The 9,549-nt window shown below is 38.5% G+C and overlaps 1 non-coding gene across 1 annotated transcript; it reads left to right on the top strand.

Moving 5' to 3' along the window:
- The first annotated feature begins 1,514 nt into the window (after window positions 1-1,514).
- LOC120254822 lies at window positions 1,515-1,621 on the top strand. The gene has a single exon (XR_005534762.1). It is a non-coding gene; the product is annotated as a small nucleolar RNA R71 (small nucleolar RNA).
- Window positions 1,622-9,549: the final 7,928 nt, after the last annotated feature.

Here is a 9,549-nt window from a genome sequence, read left to right as displayed (position 1 = left end):
CTTATCATCACCAACTCATAAAGTCAACTCCCCATCGTCCATGTCAATGAGAGCCTTGGAAGTGCGCAAGAATGGCCTCCCAAGTATCAGTGGAACATTGACATCCTCATCAACATCCAACACTACAAAATCCATAGGAAATATGTACTTGTTGACTTTCATAAGTACGTCTTTGATGATGCCCCTCGGATGTCTAACTGTTTGGTCCGCCAATTGAAGTGTTATCTGAGTGGACTTAAGCTCTCCCAAGCCTAGCTTTTGAAAGAAAGAATAAGTCATGACGTTGATGAAAGCACCTGAATCCGCAAAATGCCTTTTCTTCACCCAAATTACCAATGTTGCATGGAATGATAAAGCTTCCAAAGTCCTTCTTCTTGTTCGGCATATTTATTTGCAACACCACCGAACATGAAGAATCTAGAATCACAAATGCACTGTCCTCCAACTTCCTCTTGTCGGTCAAGAAGTCCTTAAGAAACTTTGCATAATGAGGCATTTGAGACAATGCCTCTACAAATGGAATGTTGATGTGCAACTGCTTGAATAGACCCAAGAACTTCTTGTATTGCTCATCATTTTGGTCATTCTTCAACCTTGAAGGGTAAGGGATTCTTGGCTTATAAGGTGAAGGTGCCACCTCTTTCTCTTTGTTGGCTCTCTCCTCAACCTCCACGACCTCGGGTGCTTTAACATTGGTCTTCTCACTCGGGAACCTACCCTCAACTTTACGACCACTTCTTAAAGCAATTGCCTTCACATGTTCTCTTGGGTTGGTTTTTGTGTTACTTGGCATGCTTCCTTGAGGTCTTTCTGATAATAACTTTGCATTTTTCCCTACTTGATTCTCTAAGTTGTGAAGTGACGCAGTGTGGTTGCGAAGTGTAGCTTCGATCGATTAAAATCTTGTATTTGATGATTGAATAAACTTGGTCAAAACCTTCTCTAAATTGGTCATCCGGTTTTCCAACCCTGAAACTTAATTCTCCATGTTCAGGGCTTGTTGTTGTTGTTGTTGTTGGAAACCCGATGGTGCTATTGTCTTCTGTTACCCTTGATTACTCCACGAAAGGTTAGGGTGGTTCCTTCACCCCGGATTGTAGGTATTGCTATACAAATTTATTTAACCTCTCATTGCATTACCTACAAAGTCAATCTGTTCCACTAAGGATGTATCACCAATAGAAATCAGAAAATTAGATGAAGCATATCCTCCCCCACACCCAGTGCAACTCATCATGGCTGCCACTCTAGGAGAAGTTAGAGTGTTTAACTTCTTACTCAATGACTCAACTTGGGTCGCCAATGAGGTAACTGCATCAATCTTATGAAGTCCGGCTACCTTCTTTTTGTTCCTTGTGTTCCACTGATAGCTATTCATAGCCATTTCTTCGATGAGATGTCGGGCTTCTTCAGGGGTCTTCTTCCCTAAGATACCTCCTGCCCCAGCATCAAGTAATTGCTTTGTACTTGGGTTCAACCCACTATAGAAAGTCTGAATGATCATCCACTCGGGAAACCCATGTTGAGAACATTTACGCAGGAGCTCCTTGAACCTATCCCATGTATCAAAAAGAGACTCCAATTCCGTTTGCACAAAAGGGGATATTTCATGCCTAAGCTTCGGGGGTTTTCCGGGAAAAAAATATCGGCAAGAAAAGCTTCTACCATCTCCTCCCATGTAGTGATTGATGCTCTAGGTAATAAATGCAGCCATTGCTTCACTCTATCTTTCAAGGAAAATGGGAAGACCCTCAACTTGATAGCATCATTTGTAACACCATTAATCTTGAGTATGTCACACACCTCCAAGAAGTTCTCTATGTGATTGTTTGGATCCTCATCGGCCAAACCATTAAACTGTGCTGACTGCTATAACAGCTGGATGAAGCCTAGCTTGAGCTTAAAATTCTGAGCCGTGATCGGTGGCCGCGCAATACTAGACTACGTGCCATGAACTATGGGTCTGGCATAATTTGACAGTGTCCTCTACTGCTCATTTTGTTTTGCCATATTATAAGACCCTTCGACTTCTATTTCAGCTTGACTAGACTGTTCTTGCACAGGTTCTTTTCCCTTTCTATGAATTCTTCGTCCAATGTCCGAATCTCCTTCAACTAGTATCAAAGGGTTTCCTCGGGTCATAACCTGAAGCTGTAACCAAAGAAAGAAAAACAAATCAGAACGATGGAAGAATAAGAAAGTGTGAAATAGAACAAGTGATGAATAGCTAAAATAGCAAAGTGCAAAGTGTTTCCAAAACGCCTATTCCCTTGCAATGGTGACAAAACTTGACACACCCCTTGCGAGTGTGTACCACAAATACACGGGTTGTCGAAGTAATAAAGTACCTGGTGAGTGTGTAGTCGTATCCACAGGGAATAGTGATCAGAAAAACAAGAATTGCTATTTAGCTATGATGAAGATGATTTAAAATAGTGTGAACAATATTGATGCAAATAGAAATAAAAAGAACAAGAAGAAGACTCAATAAATGATAGGAGCGGCAGTCGATAGAAAATGGGGCACCCGGACATTGCTCATCCTAGCACTATTGTTTCAAGTGTAAGACCGATCATTAAATTTCCTAATTGATGTTTAATGAGTCGTGGAGATCCTTAAACACACGGTCCCAAACCTAAGGTCAACCGTGACTAATCCTACACTATGCCCCAGTGGAAAGGAATGCTCTCGACGCCTCACATTATGCAAGGTTGCATAAAGCTCCAGGGACTCCAAGTGATAAACCCTATTCCCTAATCTAGATCTAACCCTTTGGTCCAGGCGAAAGACCCCTAGTTACCATTAAGCCCCAGCACTAATGGGCACACATCCATATGATAGATCATGTTACGTCTTCAATAAAATCACATTCGATGAAGATCTTGCTAATGTTGCATAAGTCAGAACACATGAGCGTGACTTTTTTTGTGCCCCTCCAATTTGCATGTTCACTCGAGCACAACGGAGGTTGGCACATACTCACATGTCTTTGAGCACAACTTGTGTCTTCATGTTTGTTCACTCCAAGATTTCATCAACAACTTTTGTCTTTGAGCACATATTCACAGCACTACTTTTAGTTTCTTTCTTTCATAATTGTCTCCATAGACCTACATGCACAAAAGAACACAAATACACATATATAAGTGATAAAATCTGAGAAAAGTAATGCTCAATATATGAAAAGAATATGTCGTATTACTAATACACAAACACTTATCGTCAAGTTTTCTAAAGAGGTAGATCTTATTGAATCACACTTCTCCTGTCAATTTCCACCTCAGAGATGCCCTTAAATGCCTCCCTTTACCCGGATCAAGTGTTGGTAATGAAGAGCTCAAGGTAGGAGGTGATGAATAGTCCTCCATGCCCTAAAGAATCTCTTTAATAACTCAGCTCAGAGATGCTTACGGTCTGGTTCATGGTTAGCAAACGGGCTATGAAGTCCTCAATAATTCTGCCAATTTTCATGTAAGTTGCTACAGTAAATGCTATAGTAAAGCTGCTACAGTATGACTGCTACAGTGAATGCATCTTCAGCTGGCTTGTGACCACCTTTATGGCCGTGAGATTGCCCATGAAGATTTCCAGACTTAGCATTTTTCTTCATACATTCATGCTACAGGCTGCTATAGTGGTGCTACAATACCGGGCTCTAAAATGACGTTTTTGATGTCGATTTCTTCCTGAATTGCTTTGTCAAACTCGTTTAGGCTTCTTTGATGCCTGTAACATGAAAAAAACCAATTAAACCATAAAAAGGGCATCAAATTATCTAAATATACATAAGTAGTACACAATATGTATGTATAAATACCAACATTTAGGCGTTTATCAAACATCCCCACACCTAAGTGTTTTGCTTGTTCCAAGCAAACAAACAAGAAGAACAGGGGCACGGATATAAACGGATAAATGTATGACCTCAAGCTCAAAAGAAAAGAACTCCACAAGCACAAGTGAAAAAAAATCAAGATAGTGAGTTGTTCTACAAATAACCAAGTAATGATAGTCATGTTTCATCTAAAGTTCTCCTGTAAGTGTGTGTTAACTTCCTACCTTAACCTCCATGCCCTAGATTACCCCAGGATGTCCATTTACCCCACATACAATGAAATCGGCATTAGAAGTATTAAAGACACCCTCAATAATCAGTTAAGAGTCCTTCAGTTCCTAAATAAAATTCTAGCCTTCAAGTGACTATGCAATAGGTTCCAGGAGATCAGTGGAGATATTTTATTTTCTTTGATGCGCATATACACATTTTTATTCTGAGTCCGACTAATGTAGACCGCACAAAAATCTTTCTGAAGGATGCACATGCTGATTAGGCAGAAGAGCCACCCAACTTACTCGATTACAGTCTACATAAACGCATTCGTGATAAATTAGCATAGGAATACTGGTATAGACTTTCTCTTTTTTTTTGTATATACACGCTATATCTCATGTCCCCTGGTATAGAACCTGCTACAATACTTCACTTAAAGCTAAACAGTTCTTAAAAGAGTATTGAACATAGAATTTAACATTCTAATACCAATATCATTCTGATGGGTTGGTTGGAGTGTATAAGGTGGAAGTTATCATGAAAAAGTGTGAAGGTGCACTAAAGATAAAACAAGATTTCATTCAAGCACATAAAAGTAGTACAACTCACATTTATCATTCCTTCAAGCAAGGAAGTTCTCAACGAAAATCATAGCTATCATAGGTAATTCAAGCATGCAAAAGTATAAAATACTCCATCCCCACACCTAGAGTTGTACATTGTCCTCAATGTACATAAGTCAGCAGAACATGGTGAAAGGTATTCAATAAAAATAAAGAGATGGAGTAAAGAAACTTCCCCAATTAGTCGGTGAGAAATGTGCTAGATGGGCATGGACATTGGGTAAGTTGCAACATGAAAGTTGGAGAGTGTGAAGCTCCATTGATGATAATCCTGAAAACAACAAGAAGCTAATCACAACTCAAGAATTCATAAATGGGGAGAAGCATGAAAACAAAAACTAACATAGATAAAGTTTAATAGGGATTGAACCCTTACTAACTAAAAATTACAAGTTAACAAGAAGAACACAAAATGCGACAAATACTAAAAAAAAAAACAAAACAACATAAATGGAAAATGCTCGTGCGTGCTGTGAGACTAAGAGATATGGGGAAAACGATGGTGCCATGCATGTTGTGGTCGCAGAAATAGTTCTTATTGATGAAGAAGGATCGTAAATAAAAGCCAAAATCTTGGCCGTGTTGCTCTTAATGCGGTGTTGTGATGCAGCTATATCCTTCTGCCACCTCTCAAGAACCTGCAGTTGGTGGCGGACCTCAATATGAAACTCATCAAACCTAGCCTCAAGTGATGGTGGACTCTCCTATTGTCACGTCCCGACCCGCGGGCCCGCCACGTGACAACCGCCGCGACGATCCCGAGGAGGGACACACACCACTCAACCCTCGAGTCATCGCAAGGGCTCACAAACTCACCGCTAAACAACACCGCAATAATAAAAGGTACCAAAAAAACAAAAACTTTCACTCGAAAAAATCAATAGTAAAGTGAAAGATATACAAATCACATTCTAGAGTTAATAACACTAGTGGATCCACTTTGCACTCATACAATGCAACACGATTAAGAGTAAACAAAACAACGACTCGGGATACAAATTGCCAAGCACTTCGCCTCGCTATGACGACCAAAACCACTAAAACACGGAAGAGAGGAGGGTGAGTAACCATAGTCACTTTCGGTGAATGGGTTAGCACAAATCTAACGAATATCAAAAACAAATCGAGGAAATTCCAATAAACACATTCTACAATAACATAAATGAGCTGGAGCGTTCACATTTGCAACACAATGAAAAATCTGAGGATATGAAACCTTGGAATTTAAAAACCAAAACATAAATTCTCACAGTATAGACAAAAACATCAACATGTATAAAAACAAATGCCTGGATATAATTTCCCAAAATGAGTAGAAAAACCAACTTAAACAAATAAAAAGTCCTCGATAATCACAAACCCTCAATTCTGCATGATACATGTTCGAAAAAAGCATTAAGATATCGAGACATGCTATGTAAAAGATCACAATTCGAATATACCAATTGCAAGAAAAATAGAATTTTTCCTCAAATATTGAAATTTCATCTCGATCAAATAAACAATGGCCTAAAAACACTCTCTCTAACTTTAGCCGCCGTCACGACTAAGTTGAGAGCGTCAAGATCTTCGCACCCTTGAGCGTTGGCCCACCGGTCCCGATGTGGTGACCCGGGATCCCGATGTATCATCCAATCGGGGCTCTACGCTCCCACCGATCCGGACAAATCAACACCCAGTCCTAGCGCCACCTCTAAAAGGGCTGGCCCGTTGGGACCCACTCTGCGATGAGTCGGGCCTTAGCCGCGTCACCATCAAACCAACATATAGTCGTAGCAATAATACAATCCCGAATCACTCATGTCACAAGGTCCTTATTCGGGACAAGCATTCACATATCGGGAATAAACATTATTTCCACAAATCCAAAAGCCAAAAGCATAGTAATGCATGTAAACTTTCAAAAAGTATTCCAATCCGATGTGCCAATACATTCAAAAAAACATTTACGTCCAAATGCCAAGAATAACACAATAATATCGCGAAGCTACGAAGCATTGCTTTGAGACAATAAAAACCGAGTCGATATTAAAGCGCATTATAATATCCACAATCTAGAAGAACATGCCATTCGGAAATAAAAAAACCCTTTTTGTTTTTCATAACCATAAATATCAAAAAGCATGCTTATACAAGTGAAAGGTTTTACAAACCATTTCTAAAAAGTTGATGCCAACGATTGTAGAAAAGAAACATTAAGTTTTTGAAATACAATAAAAAGGCATCAAAACAAGCATAGCTTTTTGTTCTAGTTAAACCTCAAGTTACTTAGGATCATTCTAGCTTTCTCTTTCTTGACTCACTAAGTTTTTCCTCCAAATACAAGATTAATCCCCCAAGGTCTAGTCTATCACAACCTCTAAATACTTTACAAGTCATGAAAAATATGTTCATCTCATCACATATATTTACACCTACCAATATACATTGATTAAATCCTACTTTACACATCATTAGGTATTTACTTTCACAAGCCTTTACTATTCGAGCCTCTCTTATACTCAACAATGTCTTAGATCCTTATCATAGTGCCACTACCTCAACATTAATATTTACTTCATCTATAATAATTTCATTGTCAAAAATACTCACAAGTTGACTATCTCCTCTAAGGATGTATTAAATCAAACTATTATTAAAAATTCACGGGGAATATTAGGTCTTTGCAATTCAACACTTGTCACATATATAGCTCAAGCTATTCATCATCAACCTTCTAAATAAATTCCATTTTAGAATAATAATCATAATCATTGGCATCCACCGATATATATATATATATATACATATGTATATCCGATATGATCAAACTACAATTAAGCACCCTACACTATGCTCACAAGAACAAACCTCATCAATTTGTGAGAATCCTACTACATAAGTGTAATTATGTCACCCATGGTTCTCGAGATATTACAAAAGAATATATTAGCATAAATCTCACTGACTAGCCAAAAATCATATATAAGGTTCCACAAGTTATTCCAATTCCAATATACTAGTGTAGTCATATACCTTAGCATTCAAGACTTCATCGGGTTCCATGTACCATGTTTATCACATCATGCCTCAAAACTTCAGAAATTATGCATCATTAGGGAGATTAAATCATCCATTGAACATACATAATCAATTTTACTTATAACCCATAAGCTCCATGAACTTGTTGTAATAATCGAGCAATTTCCATTCATCCACCAAGCATGTATATCCTCAAGTTCAATCTCAACTAAGCATAAGTACAACATTAACAAGCTTTCTCATGATTTTTCAGAGAGTAAACCACAAGTCATTTTAAATAAACCATAGTCTCTAGTAGTCATCTACACTTTCTTTTTCTCCTATAGCCGGTGATTTGAAAACATGATAAAAGCCATGGAAATCATTTTGAGAAAAAAACAAATAAAAATATTTTTCGATACTCAATTAGAATTGTGCACTCAACATAACCCACTCACGGAACATGTTGCCTCGGCGTGGAGCCAGCACATGCGATGGCGGTTTCCTTCCCCTTGGAGGATGCTTCAGCCACCTAGATACAAGCGAGGAATCAAATACTAATGAACACAAGAATGATCGCTAAAAGAAAAATGCATGCAAATGCATTTATACATGTCTAATCTGAAACATTAGGGTTTTAGGGCAAAAACATTGTCATTTTGGACCCAAAGCGACCTCGGAATGAAGTAAACCCTAGTTCCAATAAGTTCAATGAATGAAAAAGCTTCAATTTGGATCAAAGAAATACAATAAAAGGCCAAAGTTTTTCGGTGCTACAGTAACATCGGGAATGCTACAGTAAAACCCGAACCTTACAAATGGTTTTCTCTCATTTTACAACATCAAGCGATGAAATTTTGACACAATTCTCATGAATAACAATTGACAACATCAAGGGCTTCATTTTAAGCCCAAAAAAACTTCCACAAATCATGAAAAAAATCTAGGGTTTTGGTCTAGGGTTTTATAAATAATGAATACAATGAAAATACGGAAGAAATACATACTAAAAAAACTCGGATAAAAGGCTCTTACCTTACTCAAGAGGATGTGGGAGTAAATTTTTTTGGTGTTGGTTCGCGGGAATTGGTCGTCGGAAATAGTTAGGGATTTTTAAGGGTTCGGCCGGCATGGAGAAGCAAAGAAGGAGAAGGAAAAGAAGAAGGAAGAGAAGAATTTGGATATTAATTCTCGGGTTGCTACGAGTGTCGGGGTTGCTACGAGTACACTTCAGCAGATCTTGGGTCACTTCTGATGTCGAGTGCTACGATGTCGAGACGAGAATCAATAGTGTTGGGGCGCAAAAACTACGAGAGCAGGCTAGTTTAACTACGAGTAATGGGTTGCTACAATGTTTTTATTCTTTTTCTAAATTACTCTATTGCCCCTCTAACACAAGAATGGAAACAAAAATCCAAATGACCGAATTGCCCCTATTTATAGCGGAAATTTTTCGCACATAATCAAGCTGTGCAATCCGATAAAAAAATCTATTAATGCAAAAAATGACCATTTTTACCCTAATGCATTCACAAAAAAATAAGAGAAAAATCCTAGGTCCAAATTTGAATTTGGGTGCAACACTCTACCCTCCTTAAAGAAATTTAGTCCTCGAAATTTCCAAGAGATCTCGACTCGGATAGCGAGAGCAAGCTGTCCCAAGAGCGCATAGCGAGGCATTGTCTTTGGGCAACATCAAGCTGAATAGATCACCCAAACAATACTTAAACCAAGTTTTCAACATGCGTCTATGCTATATGCTTGACTCTAACTGGATCCACTAGCGACTACAAGAGACAATCGAAGACAAGAATAAAACATGACTATCAGTATAACCAATAGCTCGATAGCAATAAAATTGTCACGTCCGAGCCG

Source organism: Dioscorea cayenensis, unplaced genomic scaffold (genome assembly GCF_009730915.1).
Source record: "Dioscorea cayenensis subsp. rotundata cultivar TDr96_F1 unplaced genomic scaffold, TDr96_F1_v2_PseudoChromosome.rev07_lg8_w22 25.fasta BLBR01000644.1, whole genome shotgun sequence".
Lineage (NCBI taxonomy): Eukaryota > Viridiplantae > Streptophyta > Magnoliopsida > Dioscoreales > Dioscoreaceae > Dioscorea > Dioscorea cayenensis.
This window is presented reverse-complemented; position numbering and strand designations above follow the sequence as displayed.